We start from the raw sequence: 16,826 nt of genomic DNA on the forward strand, positions 1-16,826 counted from the left end.
GATTCCATTTTGGGTCTTGCTGTCAGGCTCTCCGAATTCATCATTAGCAATTCCACATTCTACTTCATTTCCCTCTCTTCGTCTTTCCCTCTTCCTCTCTCTAACTTTCTATACAGAGCTTGACGGCAGGCACCAAATGGCTTAATAGCCGCACATGTTACTTTTTGTGTCTTACTGATCATATCCTGGCGATAGTTTTATTGCAACAACAGTTTATAGTGTATATACCAAAGTAGGTTTTATGATTATGCAAATCATGTTGTACTACTGAAACCAATGATAGCTCGGTCACAGTAATAGTTCACATTTTAGTATTTTTTTTTCTTATTTGGCACCATTACATCATCTGGTCTTATCTTCTATCCGCTCTCCGTTTCTTTTTCACAAACACTGATTACTCAGGGCTTACACCCAAACAAGCTTGCTTTCATGTAGGTCCCGTCATACTTTTCTTTGATCAACCCCATCTCGATTTCGATTTTGACCAATTATCATTACATATAATTACTGTGTTATCACCATGTATATTGTTTGTGTTTTGCACATTGTTTACAAGGTGAAAGAACTTGTTTGATTTCTGTTATAATGTCCACAAATGAGAAGTATGGAAATAAATGAATTGAATTGAATTGAATTGAATTGAAATGTCATGATCCGTAGTAGTCTTCTGATCCAGCGGTCTCATCACCAAAACTTCAAAATTCATAACTTTTGAACGGATTGTCCAATTTTCCTCAAACTTTCACTGATGTATATGATTCTATAGATATTGCTATATTCACTCAATCAACATTTTTTTTTTTAGTTTCATTCTCCTTTAATGTATTCTTTTAAGTACTAATGATTTTTTCCTTTTTTTTTTTATTCCAACTAAGGCAGTGTTTCGAACTGATCCAAAATAAATAGAAATACATGTACATTAATTTTCGTCATATTAATTTCACCAGAACAGCCTATAAACAGCTACACTGAATCACTGGATATTCCGAGCCACTTTCGTGATCTCCTTGTTCCAATTTCTCATTTAGGAGCTTATGGGCATTTTGCTGTCACGTAATGTTTATATTTTGTTTGCAGTTTTTCTGTCTTGTCCTCCCTATTTATGGTTACTTTATATTCTACTTTTGCAATCAAGAAAGTCTAAGTTTTTGCTTCGATTAGTGTGAGTTGTGAACAGTTACAAGCACTGCTTTTTATTGGACCCTTTTTTCCCCTCAGAAAATTGGAAAATGCAATTCATATTGCTCATTGATTTTACTGTCACAGTAGATAAATTGCAGTGGTCTGGTAGTATAATAGAACAACGCACAAACTATCTCTGTCCACACTGCCACAAGATATTCCCACCATGGATTGGCGATTCGGTCATTTTCCTATACCAAATGTTTGAATGGGACGACTGGTACTACAGTGCACTCCCGTTATAGCGAACACGGTTATATCGAAATTCCGGTTACAACGAAGTAAAAATTCAGGCCGCCGCCTTAATATCAGTTCTACGTTTTTCATTGTCTATTTTTGTTCGTTTATAACGTAATTTCGATATAAAGAAAGAAAAATGCCGGTCCCGAGATGTTCGTTATTACGGAGTCCACTGTAACGAACCATGCACGACTCTTGTTCCCCCAGATCAATATCAAAGCTATAAAGATATTTTTCTTTTCTTTTATACATCTTTGTCATAAGGTTATGTGGGAGGAAAATTAGTCATTTGAATGAATACCTCACACAATGGAAAGCTAACCTATAGGACTGTGTTTAATATAACTGAGATAAGAAGTATACGTGTAGCAGCAATGTTATACAAATGATGCACAGGATAGAGTGCGTCAGCGTTTTTCACGTACCTTTGTGGGTCAAGACGTCCGAAGATGTTCGTCCCAAACTTTTACGCACGTCGCACTCGCGGAAGTCCCGCACATACAGTATAAGTATAATGGGGGGTTGGGTTTCCGGACACCCGCATGAAAACTTACTTATTTTACATAGAATATGCACCCTTTACCTTAAAGACTTGATATAGACTCCTCATATAGGCCTACTAGACAACATACTCTGAAAACGGCGTGAGAATTAACCTGCTAAATCGTTGGATTTGCTCTTCAAAGTGACTCCATGTACGCGTCCGGTCCCATAACGCTTGGTCTACTGTACTGTACAAAGTGTACGTATACTAGTAGTACAGCTAGTATACGTACGTACGCCACATATGTTATGCACAAGGGAAGACAGGCCGGCCGGCCGGCAGCCCGAACTAGAAGTTGTTTACAGGATTGACAGCGCGTACGCGTATGCATGCAATTCATCAAAGGAGCCGCCGCGCGCACAGACGATCGGCAATCTACCATAGGATTACAGGCAGTGCAGTTCTACTGAAGTAAAGGAAGGAGGTGTGTCTCATTTCAGCGCTTCCTATTGGCTATATTCTTGAACCTATTTTATAACACATAATGGTTTGCACTCAGAAATGAAAATTATCAGAACAACCATGCCTGTTGTGGATGGTTTAACATTGACAACCTTCCCCATCATGCTCCACTTCTAATTGGAAGTGAACGTTTTAACACGTTTATTGAACGTTCACCAAGAAATAGGTCCGGGAAAAATCGTTTTGTACACGTAAGGTACCGGACGTTTAACTTCGTAACGTCCGAGAACGTTTGCAAACGTTTCGTTTTAGAAACACTAAAAAAAAAAAAACAACAACTGTGCTTTGCGGTAAATACTAAGTCCAAACTTTGACGTTATTAGTACGTTTTAAAAACGACCGTTTTTAGACGAAGATGTACAGAACCTCAATAAAAACGTTGAGGAAACGTTCTGAAAACGTTATGCGCTTGCTGGGAAGCTATCACAACTCTATACAAGAGTTAGATATACGTGGATGGACATAATGCTGTTTGATCTCAGTGGATAGAGGCATGTGATAAATAACATCATCACCTCAAGAAGTTTGCGTAATGTGAGTGGCTACATTATCGTTATAGTCCTGAAAACGTTTCTTTCTCAATTGAAGATGTGATCTTGATGAAATTCTCCAGTTTTGATAGTTGGATTCTATACTCCATAATAAGTTGATAGTACAAGATGGAGGGGTATTGGATTCTAAAGTGGCATCACAAAAAACGTTGCATTACCAAATAATTATTTTGATAGACAAAAGTTCGTTCCATTTCAACGAGAATAATACCATGAGTTGTTTTCTTGCATTCTTTTGTGGCTGCTATAAGGAGTGCCATCGCTGTGGATAATAGCTCCATGGACAGGGAATACCCCTTAAATTCACCCTGAGTAAACCAAAAAGGTAAGCTATTGAGGAAGTTTGTTCGATTATTTTTACTGAACCATATCGTCTGGTAACGCGACCTGCGTGGTAGCAGATTGGAGTGTTAACCCGTTTTTTATTGTCTGTGATTGTGATTGTAGTGATTGCTTTGGTTTAGATCTTTTGGTCATTGTGATATCTCACGTTATCTATGTGTATGTGCACGCAAGAGTGTGTCTACTTTTTAGTGTAATATGTTGACGAAGTCACCTTACAGATTTTGTGTATGTACATCTCTGTTAATTCTTTCTTCACTCAGAGATGTAAAGAGACAATTATTTTATTCAAGCCAAAATTTTGTTTTGATAATATTTCTGTTTTCTTTGCTTGTGGTTTCTGATACATGTAGGCTACATGCACTGTAGTCTAAAGGTTGCAATATATGTCGAACAATGATAAAGCACAAGAAGAATAATTTCATCACAAATACAGAAAGGACAATATGTTATTGATGGAAGTTGCGTATGTTTCAGTACTTTTATGGTATGACTGAAACGACCAGGAATTACCATACAATTCGTACAGTTAAATGATAATCAATTTTATACACATTATGCTTTGAAGGAGTTTGTAAATGATTATATCTCCAATGTCGATGTATACCAGCTCCTAATCGTCCCCCGTTACCTCTCGTCTCTCCCTCTCTATTCCTCTTCGCTCTCTTTCTTTCTATCCTAAAACTCGGTTTCCCACAAATCCTGATATTTGGAATTGACTACGTCAATATGCATTCGTTGTCTTCTATGCCTCAATTAACAGTGTAATGTGTTGAAATGTGATTCATAATGTCTCGTATCTCATGAGAGCTGAAATTTTACGGAAATTTCGAAAACTGTGAACACGGCAGTGAAAATAATCTGGATCTTCATTGAGAAACACGATAGATATAATGGTTCACTACTCTCTGATGGTGATAAGTTATTTATTCCCTTCTTGTATCGGAGTGTGATAATCATATCGGAACAGGATACAACATAGGAAATGCGATACATGAGGGAAGGAAGACAAGAAAATTGCGAGAAAAGCGGGCTGGAGAAGCCTGGAATGAGGGCACTATGACCAAGAGATGGCGCAATTTCAGAACACCACTGGGAGTGTACCTTATTTTTTTCCCCCCACCCACTCTCTTAACCCTATAAAGCCCAAGGGGGGGGGGGGGGGCACATTGTGCCCCCCCCCCCCACCAGATTTTCATTTGCCACTCCTTCGCCCTTTATCCGATTTCAACCAAATGTGGTGACTTTTCCTAAGATCTTATTGCGAACATTTTGATATATAATTTAGCTATATTTGATGTTGCTGGTTGCCATGGTAACCATAAACTGGCAACCATGTCAGTCAGATTTTGCATCTTTTTTCTGTTCCCATTTTATCTAACAGCATTACAGTGGATGAAATGGGTGTTTCTTGGCTGAAATTTGTTGAAGGAGCAAAATTTGAAGTAATTATGGTCCTGGGAAGTTTTTCGTATTATTTCCTTTGTTTTTATGAGACAAAGGCATAAAACAATAGATATAATAGAGATAATTGAAAAAAATAATATTTTCTAAAGATTGCCCTTCTATTTTGTGTTATTTTGATTCCCTCATCGAAGTTATGCCTCTAATATCATTAGTTTATCATATTATCAATTTGCAATCTTGAAATTCCACTATTATGCAAATATGAAGTGTCATAACTATACATGTACCCATCCGAAACATTTCATCTCAGGTCTCATAATGTATTATTATGTTGACATGAATAGCGCCCCCCATGTGGTGACCTTGAGAAATTTCAACTGTAACAAATCATAAGATTCCACTCGCTTATCATTTGTGACGAATATGAAAATGATTGGTCTATAATAAGACATATATAATGGGGATAAAGAAATTATACAGAAAAATCATGTTTTTAGCATATTTCCTATGTATTTCTTTATATTTTGGAAAATAGCGCCCTCCATGGGTGACCTTGAGAAAATTCAAATGTACGGTCATGTAGAGTATGAGTTACTCTACCCATGTGCCAAATATGACGATTATACATCAAATAATAAAAAAAGTTATATGGGGGGGGAGGGGGGCACAATGTGCCCCCCCCCCCCCCCCCCCCCAGGGCCTGCGAGGGGTCAAAATAGCTTGGGCTTAATAGGGTTAAGTTTCATATAAGTCTATGAGACTGTGGTTAGGGACAAATCCAAAATTAGACTTAAGAATTAGACTGACTTCTAGATCTATCAGACTGAGAGTTTTAATCCAGTTTTGGATTTGTCCCTCGTCTAAATCGAAGGAATTTAGAGAGCAACCCATTATACATGTATCTGAGGAATGATCTTTGTATCTGCAGCTTTCGCAACGGGAATGGGAGGGTAAGAGAGCGGGACATTTCGGTATCGAAGATTTACCAAAAGACAGGGATTGCGGGAGAGAGGAGGGGAAGGATGTCCTCATTTTACGCTCGGGACGTCCTAAATTCAGATTTCCATAACATCAGAAAGATCCATGTTATTCCGAAAAGACTGTTACAGGAAAATTTGCACAAATTATTTATGTGGATTAAGTATTATATGGAGAGTTCCAACTATTAAAACTCTCAGTGCAAGTGTGAGGAATGTCGGACAATAGTTTGGAAGATTTATGTGATGCTGACGTTTTGGTTTACTCTACACGCCGTCCTCTCTTTTGACATGTCACAGAGGCAGAACAAAATAAATGAAGAAAATAAGAAATGGAATTAATTTTCCTGGACATAAGAGCATCGTATACATTACAGCAATCGCTCTACTTAGCATTTGGGCAAAGCATTCCGTTGTAATTTAAAAATTTAGGTATTGGCTGTAATGTTGTCACGAATGACTGTATCTGTTTATCTAAAGGCCGTGTCACACCTTTCCGGGCAAGCGTTGCTTGCGACTTGCGAAGAACAATTTTTACTACCCGGAGGTCCCCGCAGATGCAATCAAGAAAGTCTAAATTTTTGCTTCGATTAGTGTGAGTTGTGAACAGTTACAAGCACTGCATTTTAGTTGGAAAATTGGAAAATGCAATTTATACTGCTCATTGATTTTACTGTCACAGTAGATAATTGCAGTAGTCTGGTAGTATAGAACAACGCACAAACTATATCTGTCCACACTGCCACAAGATATTCCCACCATGGATTGGCGATTCGGTCATTTTCTTATACCCACTGTTTGAATGGGACGACTGGTACTACAGTGCACTCCCGTTATAACGAACACGGTTATAACGAAATTCCGGTTACAACGAAGTAAAAATTCAGACCGCCGCCTTAATATCAGTTCTACATTTTTCATTGTCTATTTTTGTTCGTTTATAACGTAATTTCGATATAAAGAAAGAAAAATGCCGGTCCCGAGATGTTCGTTATTACGGAGTCCACTGTAACGAACCATGCACGACTCGTGTTCCCCCAGATCAATATCAAAGCTATAAAGACATTTTTCTTTTCTTTTATACATCCTTGTCATGATGTTATGTGGGAGGAAAATAGTCATTTGAATGAATACCTCTCACACTGGAAAGCTAACCTATAGGACTGTGTTTAATATAACTCAGATAAGAAGTTTCATATCAATCTATGAGACTGTGGTTTGGGACAAATCCAAAATTAGACTTAAAAATTAGATTGACTTCCAGATCTATCAGACTGAGAGTTTTAATCCAATTTTGGATTTGTCCCTCGTCTAAATCGAAGGAATTTAGAGAGCAACCCATTACACATGTATCTGAGGAATGATCTTTGTATCTGCAGTTTTCGCAACGGGAATAGGAGGGTAAGAGAGCGGGACATTTCGGTATCGAAGATTTACCAAAAGACAGGGATTTCGGGAGAGAGGAGGAGAAGGATGTCCTCATTTTACGCTCGGGACGTCCTAAATTCAGATTTCCATAACATCAGAAAGATCCATGTTATTCCGAAAAGACTGTTACAGGAAAATTTGCACAAATTATCTATGTGTATTAAGTATTATATGGAGAGTTCCAACTAATGAAAACTCCGAGTGCAAGTGTGAGGATTGTCGGACAATAGTTTGGACGATTTATGTGATGCTGACGTTTTGGTTTACTCTACACGCCGTCCTCTCTTTTGACATGTCACACAGGCAGAACAAAATAAATGAAGAAAATAAGAAATGGAATTAATTTTCCTGGACATAAGAGCATCGTATACAGCTCTACTTAGCATTTGGGCAAAGCATTCCGTTGTAATTTAAAAATTCAGGTAGTGACTGTAGTGTTGTCACGAATGACTGTATCTGTTTATCTAAAGGCCGTGTCACACCTTTCCGGGCAAGCCTTGCTTGCGACTTGCGAAGAACAATTTTTACTACCCGGAGGTCCCCGCAGATGATCCGCACATGACAGTACCTAGCACGTATCTCACCTGTAGTCACCCGGACGTGGGCACGCAAATCCCTTTTACCCGCAACCATGTTTAGGCCCTGTCACACCTTTCCGGGCAAGCTTGTTGCATGTGGGGATTTTCCAGCATACCGGACAATTTCTGAGGGCGGACCATTAGGATTTGGGCAAGTTTTGCATGTGTCTTACTTGCTGGACGCGTTTCACTTAAGTTCTACTTGCGGGTATTCTGTGTGACCTGCGTGCCAGGAGCGTGGGGGCTGACAACTCAGTGAAGGAATTCTTCTGAAGGAATGGCAGAAGTCCCACAGAATGTCATATCTTGATCGCATACGGGAACTGCGTGGCAGCTGCTGAGAGGTGCTGCTGCCAGGGGCCTCCTACTGGCGTTCTGCTTGGACCTCTGCGGGCAATCCCCGTGACTCACCCGGAAAAAGTTTTGGTCATGCTCGAAACTTGGCTGCGGGTAATTCGGACTTGCGTGCGCACCTCCGGGCAACTATGGGTGAGATATGCGATAGGTACTGTCAGGTGCGGAACAAAATAATGCAGAGAGCTCCGGGTAGCAAATTTGTTTCCCCGCAAGTCAACCCGCAAAACTTCCCCAGATATGGTATGACAAGGCCTTGAACATGCCATTGCTCAAAACTTGTTCCGAGTGACTCGCGGGGGTTTGCCCGCGGAGGTACACGCAGAACACCAGTAGGAGACCCTTACGGCAGCACCATTAATCGCTCGTAACAGAAAACGACCGGTTTCAAAGCTCTGGCACGCAGGTCACACTGAATACACGCAAGTAGAAGGTAAGTAGCACGCATCTAGCAAGTAAGACACAAGTGTGAAACTTGCAAACATTCTTGTCGGCCCGCAGAAAATTCTCCTGCGTGCTGGAAAATCCCTACTCGCAACAAGCCCGCGTAGCTTGCCCGGAAAGGTGTGGCACGGTCTTCAGAGATACAGATGACTTTTGTAAGTCAGCCAACATTTGAAGTGTTACAGCGCCATCTTTTGACGACGATTTTTTTTTTTTTTTTTTTTTTTTTTTTGCTCGCTTGCTTGCTTGTTTACTTGTGTTGTTTCATTTTCATATAAACGTGCGTATGAGATTTTAAAGCCCTTTTACCCTTTTTCCGTCCCTGAGAACTCAAGAAATTACATCCGTGGAAAAGGATCGATGTTTTGTATTCCGTAAGCTTTTATATCTATACGTGAGTGTAACTTTCGTGAATTTCGCGAATCACTGTTGGACCGAAAAATTTAACAACACGCGAAAATTTCGCCGTACACTAGGGTATAGTAAGAAAGCAATTTCCACAAAGCCTCGACGTCAATTCGCAAAAACAACATCTGACCTCAATTGCAAAAATATCTGTAAGCGAAAATAACATCCTATATACAATTTTGTTGGAGGTAATTTGAAAATGAAAGCAAGATTCAGTTTCGTTAAATTCAACATCAATTTTTCAGTTAGGTTTCAGATTCTGCTCTATTTTCAACCCTCTGTACAAAACTTCAACTTTGCACGGGGGGGGGGGGGGGGGGGGTCATTGGTGTGTATCATAAGAGTGTGTTGTTGATACCCAGACAATGGTCCTGGACAATGGCAAGGATTGGAATGCTCTATTATATTATTCATGAGGAATTCCACTATCACAGCTAGTCTTTATTCATTCTGAAATACGGTGTATGCAAGCACATGGAAACAATGTGCTCACTTTTTCCATGTGCACGCATTCAACCCTGTGTCATGAATTCAGGCTAGCAGTGCTCAGGGCAATCCACATGAATAATTAATAAAGTATTCATGAGCCTTGCAGCAGAGCTCTGAACAGGTGGTAGCCATGTCCATTGTTCAGGGTCATTGTAAGCGCACACTCACATACACATCATTGGTTCCTGTGTAAAGTTCAAGTTTTGTACAGAGGGTTAAAATTTGCTCAAAATCTGGAACCTAACATTGAAATAAATCATAGATTTCATGAAACTTATATAGGCTTTCATATTCAAATCACCTCCAACTAAATTGTACACCATTCAGCTCTTACTCATATCAATGACAGTTTTATCTGATATATAGTTGGGTTTTTTAAACTATTAAGAATCAAAAGTGGGATTTTTTTGGGTAACACGTAGTATAATAGCCCATTTTCCTTCAAGGATGAAACGAGATTTTCGTATATATATGTGCGGTAATTCTTGTTTATGATAAACGGTCGAGGGGTGTCCCTATCACTATTATACGCTGTATATGTACCGGGGATTGTACTTCATCGTAAGGACACTCCTGCCGACGGCTAAGTTTATTCCCGTATCAGCTTCCTGTGTGAGCTTCCAAAGGGACTACCTCATCAAGTATCTAGCATTAAGGACGGTGATTACTGAACGGTGCAAAGAAAAAAAAGAGGAAAAAAATTACATAATGAATATTATAGGAAAAAAGATATCAGGTTCTTCACAACGTAGGATCTTCAACCCATGTATGTATATTAGATACACAATCTTGAATGAATACTGATTTGCTATTTTTTATAAAGGTACATACGGCTTATCACTGTTGTTATTGTCCTTATATTATCATTCTATATAGATATGCAGTTTAATGACCATGATTCCAATACCGCCATCACACGCTAAATGAGTACTGAACATGCTGAATGTTTCGTATATATTTTAACAGTTTCTCATAAAATGCACAAATTGCAATACTTTGTTTACGTGCTCACAAAAGTTGACTAAGTAATGAACAATTCCTTTAACAAAGGACCGATTGATTCCATCAACACAACGATCTGAAGGACAGACAATATTGAAAAAATCATCGAAGAATAATGAAGGAAGAAAGAGAAACAGCAACTCGAGAAAAAGAATACATGCTTAAAGAAAAAAATGAAGGAGCGAAACCAAGAAGAATCACAGAGATGAATACTAAATGGTTTTGGAAAGGAAATAGAAAGCAGGGCAAATTCCATTTCGACGAAGTAAAATGTAACTCTCCTGATCTTTGTTGTTTCAGTCAATGTCTAGGCCTAAGTAATAGACATGTTCGTAATTCTACTTTGCGCATGAGCAGAAAAAGGTCATTTGTACCATGGACCTGAACCAACAGGCATTTTGATTTGTAAATTCACTGAGATAAGCATCTGTGATGAGATGATTAATCACGTGATCCTTCTCTAAATGGTGCTTGCCAGCACATCTACCTGACAGCAAGAATGGTATTTAGCAATATAAAAGGAAATATAGACTGTTATTGCATTCAATACAAAATAATGAAATGGATGCCTGCTAAATTGTCAACTTATGGAGTATTCTGATCACCTGATCTAAACGCAAGTTTATTCTTTGTTTGAACATGAATTCCATAAATTGTTACGTCAGGCAAGCTTATGCATTATGCCGCTTTGAAAACGAGTGAAGTGCCTAACCAACTGAGAAAAAAGAAAGGTCATGATTGTATACCAATGTGTACATGAGCTAATTACGAACTGGCTTGCACGCCAAGACCTTTGAAAACGAACTGCTGTACGACTGCATCTGCAAAGCCCGGTTAGCTCAGTCGGTAGAGCATCAGACTTTTAATCTGAGGGTCACGGGTTCGAGTCCCTTACCGGGCGCAGCAATTTCTTTTTGTTTACCCAACGGTGCACAATTTCGTAGGACTGAATCAATTCATCTATTCAAGAAAATCATTTGTTTGTTTGTTTGTTTTTTGTTTTTTGTTAGTTTTTTTTTTTTTTTTGGGGGGGGGGGGGGGTAGGGGTTCAATATTCATATTTTTTCCAACCTCTTGCCATACATTCATAATAGGCCTTCATGAAAGGAATCTCAATTATTACACCTTAAAACGAGATGGACTCATAATACATTAAGAACACTTCATTGTTTTCCTTAATGTTCGAGGAGAATCTTACATTATACAACATTTTTTTTTCGACCAAAATACCAAAGTAAAAAAAGGCGTAATACAGACGGATATGGAATTGTATTGCCTACCCCACTAAGGCTCACACCTGTAAATAAAATGGAATGTCCCAGATCCCTTCACAAATTCGTACCAAAGATACCAAAATAAATGAAGAAAAAATCAATTAGAAATCATCAATGCAGTTTCGCATAAAACTGAATAGCTGCAGATATTGAGCATAAATTCCTCTACAAACTGCATGTTGGTTTGAAGATGAAAGCAGGGGCCCGTTGCATAAAACTTACCGTTGAATTTCAATGGTAAATACCGTCAAAATTAGGCATCACAGCCAATCAGCATCAAGGATTATAAAGTTTACCGCTAATTTGAAGACTTACCGCTAGAAAGGAGCGGTAAGTCCAGCGGTAAGGGTTTTATGCAACAGGGCCCTGTTCTCATGGAATTTAAAGGGACTATATTTCATTGGGTGCGTGTACGGAAAATAGGTAGTCTGGCTTTGCGACAGACCCTTGGACAGAGTTTGAGTCGAAGAACCTGCCTTGGAAATGCTTGATGGATGACAGGGTATGGCTCACTTATCCAGGTTAGTGAAGATGAAACACCTCATTTCTTCCAGCTATTTTACAGAATTTTTTGAAATTTGAATTGTAACGCACGTCTCTATGGGGACTTATTTACCCGTGTGAGCCCATTCTATTGGGTAAGCACTATCTGGGCACCCGTCCCGCTTCATCATGAATATTCATCATCAACATGTATCCATAATACCGTGGAAATACATAATTTTTTCATTTCCTGGCAGCGTTTTTACATTTCTCGGCAAAACTGAATATTTTTCCATCTCCCGGCGAGACGTTTTAACATTCCCCGTTGATGAAATTTTTCGAGATTTTTACATTTCCCGGCCATACGTTTTGCACGTATCCAGCGTTCTGCCATTAACTAGTACAGTAACTTACTGCCTGATGAATATTCATGATGAAGCGGGACGGGTGCCCAAATAGTGCTTACCATTCTATTGCTGTTGAAGAAAGAGGTATAGCGCCATCTATCGACCTCCTGTCTATGTTCCATTTGTCACAGCGCAGTGTGGCGTGTGTCTGCGCTTTCATGCACCGATGGATCTCACTACTGTGGTACCGGTAACCGTAAACTCATGCACTCTTACATGGCATGCTGTATCTCCGAAAATAAAGCTATAGGGCCTACCGTAGATATATTTTTGTCTGTTTGAAGCTACGTTGGAGTCTAAACATGCACTCCTCCAATAGCGATGTAGATTCTAAACTGTAAAACACGATATTTTCGCGAATGGGAGCCGAAGGCCATGTTCGCAGCATAAAATTTTCGCGAGTTGCCTCTAACATTCAATGCATAAATTACGAGTTAAAACAAGAATAGTATACTAGTAGACAGGAATTAAAATACTAGTACACGCGAACTTTCCTCATTTTACAGTTATCATCAATGCGAGTCGACTTGCTGTGCACGGTGTACACATCGGTTTCTCCAGGGAGGTGGCTGCTCATAGCATTTATACATAGCCAACAGGTTCCCACGAACGGACTTATCGTTTTGTCTCTTTCTTCTTGTTCTCCTCCTCCTCCTCCTTCCCCTTCTTCTTATTCTTCATCATCTCCTTCTTTTTCTTCATGAAATTATAGGATGGTTAAACACGCTTGAAGAAAGTGGGATTAGGTTCTTACTATTATGCCATTTCCTACTCACTGTTTGCTCCGCGGTTGGGCAATAGAGCAATCACGCTGGTTCATATATTTTCTTCAACGTGATACACGCGTATCACCTCTCGCTGGTATGGCATCACTTCGGTGCGTGCACGATACCCATTCATTTGTACGTGAAAATCTAACCTGGCCCGACTGGTATATTTCGATAGCATCCTTTCGTCCTAGTGGTCAATTTTCGATTTTTATTTGAAGAGATTATGGCATTCTGGCCAATATGTTTATCGAAACTTGTGAGTCTTATGTCTACTGTTAAGTAACAGCGCCCTCTTGCGTTATAGAGTATAATAAGCTTACAAACAACTGGGGAAGCACCGAAGCCCGGTTAGCTCAGTCGGTAGAGCATCAGACTTTTAATCTGAGGGTCACGGGTTCGAGTCCCTTATCGGGCGATGGATATCCTTTTTGCCTTTTTCCTTCTTCTTTTATTTTTCGTTCTTCATGTATACCTGTATCAATAAAACTTTAAAAATGCACATTTTACTTGAGATACAGCTATTATCTAAACATAATTATGTAGTGTGTGTTCTACCTGTATAATGTACGCAAGTTACACTATTCTATTCTATTCTATACTATGCTATAATCGTAAATGATTCTGTTTCAACATAAAACCATTGGTATCCCTGACATTCATTTCAGTTTCTTTCGTCTTTTTGTTGTTGTTTTTTCCCCAACAGTGTTGTACAGAATGTGATCCTTTTACTAGTATCTGTTTTTTTAATGATATAAGCCTATAATAGGTGATCAGTACCTAATTATTACCTGACAGTTTTGAATTTTGTTAAAGTACACATACTCTAAGTTGAACACTGCATATTTTATGTTAGTAGAATTTGTACAATGAACACACATTTCTGAGTGCAATAATATGATGCTCCCTCGTGTTCTTATTTTTCAATACAGTGCACATATACGTGTAGTATCCCTTACAGTGTTCAAAGCTTATCCAGTATGTTGCTGAAACTTGAACATCCTTGCGTCTTGTCATAATTACTACATGTCTTCTCTGTCTGAGAGATTACGTCTGTTTTTATTCACTTACGTTGGGTAATGGTAGTGATAATGATAATTATTACAATAGTAATAATTATATATTACAGCGCGTTTTATATTTTCGCTTGGAATAAAGAGATCAATGTGAAATTGAATGAATTGTAGAATATAAAGCTATAGATTAAAAAAAATCATCATCTCAGAAGACTCCGATTAACTTGCACTTAGAACAATTTCACTTTTTTTCCTTTCTTCAAAATGAAATCAACAAGAGTATCCTTTTTTATTAAGTCTTGCAGTAATCAAGTAATAACGACTTTCAAAAAGATCAGGATATTAATTGCAGTAGATTTAGTGGTAGGTCCCATAAATCAGAATGTTGATTATTGCAGCAGTGCAGTCATTTTTGGCACACAATAAGAATCAATTCCTGTTTTTTTAATGTCCTTGTCCAACTAATTAATAATTAATCAGGCAGCTGACTGGGCTACATCTGTCTGCAGTCAGCCATCGTATAGCTGACGTAACAATACCGTTGATAACTAAAAGTTTGATACATGTATCATGGTTAGCCATGATGTTACCATGATCACGCGTGTATATTCCCATTGCCTGCTGGGAAGGAAGTTCACCCAAGTAAAGTTCTTAATTGTATGAACGAACGCCTTTGTAACGTTCACATTCTACAATTACGTGCAAAATCCAAAACAGAGATTTTTTTAATTTATCTGTTTATTGTTCCATGCTCCACATTTTCGTACAAATGTTCACATTCCATCTGATTTTGGGAAATAAGTGCAACCATGGAGCTACAAGCAGTAGCTCCATGGTTTAGAGCCCTGAGGTTTCAGAGCCCTGAAGAAGACCGGCAGCTAGTCTATTTTAAATCTGTATGATGGTATGATATTATTTTGTTTAAATACTTGTTGTGTGTGATTACTTTATATTGTTTGGAAATGTAATATTTTATACTGTTTATATATTTCATGCTGATCAGGCTACTCTGGATAAAGAATTGCAATAAATAAACAAATAAATAAATAAAAACCCTTGTTGGTCGAAGGAAGTCTGCGCCAAGACTACTACATACGCCACCCTGGCACTATGTCCCTAGGCCCTTTGTTGTAGCTTCTCCCAACAAGGCTTCATTGTGCCAGTGGTGCTTGTAATAGTCTTGGCGCACGCAGACTTCTTTACGACCAACAAGGGTTTGTGCCTGCAAACTGGAAAGGGGGGGGGGGGGGCGATGGGGGCGAGGTTTCATTGTGAGCACGTGGAGTATTTCAAGAGTGATCACGGTAAAAGAATTAAACGTACGCTGTATATAGGGGTATAAGAAATTGGCTTTGAGATTTTGCTTTAAAGGAACTCTGAGAACTTGATTGCAATCAAACATAATCTAACTCATTCCAGAATGAAGGGCGGCAGAAGTAACTACTAGTATCGTGATTGCTAGAACTGCACGAATAGGGGGGGGGGGGGGGGGGGGGATGATATCTGCTGTGTCTTGTAGGGTATGGATAGCACAGTTGCAGCCTTGTCCGGAGGACCTTCACTACATTTTGTGTAACGTTGCAAAAGCTCTGTCCATACACGCACAGTCAGAATCTGAATCATAACGCTTGAATATTTACATTCCACTGGCTATCAAGGTGACTTTATTCAGCTATCCGGCTCATGCAGCTCACAACAGCATAAATGTCACCTGAGTGATGTGCGGTGTGAAGTAAAGTGGGGTGATTTGAAGTGGTTCACTGTAAGAGAAATACAGAAGAAACATTTATATCAATAACAATTGTATCGACTGCAATCAGACTGATGTACACCAATTAAAACATTATTACTGCTTGAGTAATATCACAAACTTGGTAATTACTTAAAACATGCATTTTAAATATGCAATGCAGTCTATATATTTCATGTATCTTTCAGTATTCCAAACTGCTGTCAAACTTTCATGTAACTTATTTATGACAACTGTGTAGAAGCCTATGTCCATTTAGGCTGAATATAATTCAATACATTGTTTATGCTTCCACTGCCAGTGCCAGTACAACTAAGCCCTTTTTACACTTGTGTTTCTTAACCCCGTACTTTCTCTGACCCAGGACTATCGTTAGTCCCGTACCAATTTCTTCAGCTTTTTACACTCGCCAATTAGTCCCGTACTAAGCTCTTGTCCGGGGCTAAAGAGAAAATTGACCTTTTTACACTCGTATTTCTTAATAGTCCGGTACTTTCCAAACCACATGAATATTCATGATTACGCTGTGTACTGTACACGTACACGCACGCACCGACAGCACTTGATTACCTCGTTCCTGATTGGTCAGTGGGGGTCGGACTTCGTCTCCGTCGCTTAGCCCAGAATTATTTTTTCGTTCTCTTTACACTCGCTAGCTTGGCACCGCAATTGCGGTGCTAACCCTGCTATTTTGCAGGGCCAGGTAGTACGGGATTATCGG

General features: G+C 39.1%; 2 non-coding genes across 2 annotated transcripts; both read left to right on the top strand.

The window, feature by feature from the left end:
• Positions 1 to 11,236: 11,236 nt before the first annotated feature.
• Positions 11,237 to 11,309, top strand: Trnak-uuu (transfer RNA lysine (anticodon UUU)). Its single transcript has one exon. It is a non-coding gene; the product is annotated as a tRNA-Lys (tRNA).
• Positions 11,310 to 13,684: 2,375 nt separating this feature from the next.
• On the top strand, positions 13,685 to 13,757 carry Trnak-uuu (transfer RNA lysine (anticodon UUU)). The gene has a single exon. It is a non-coding gene; the product is annotated as a tRNA-Lys (tRNA).
• Positions 13,758 to 16,826: the final 3,069 nt, after the last annotated feature.

This window comes from Diadema antillarum, unplaced genomic scaffold (genome assembly GCF_040938485.1).
Source record: "Diadema antillarum isolate AM-2024a unplaced genomic scaffold, OU_Dant_1.0 seq00000160_RagTag, whole genome shotgun sequence".
Classification (NCBI taxonomy): Eukaryota; Metazoa; Echinodermata; class Echinoidea; order Diadematoida; family Diadematidae; genus Diadema; species Diadema antillarum.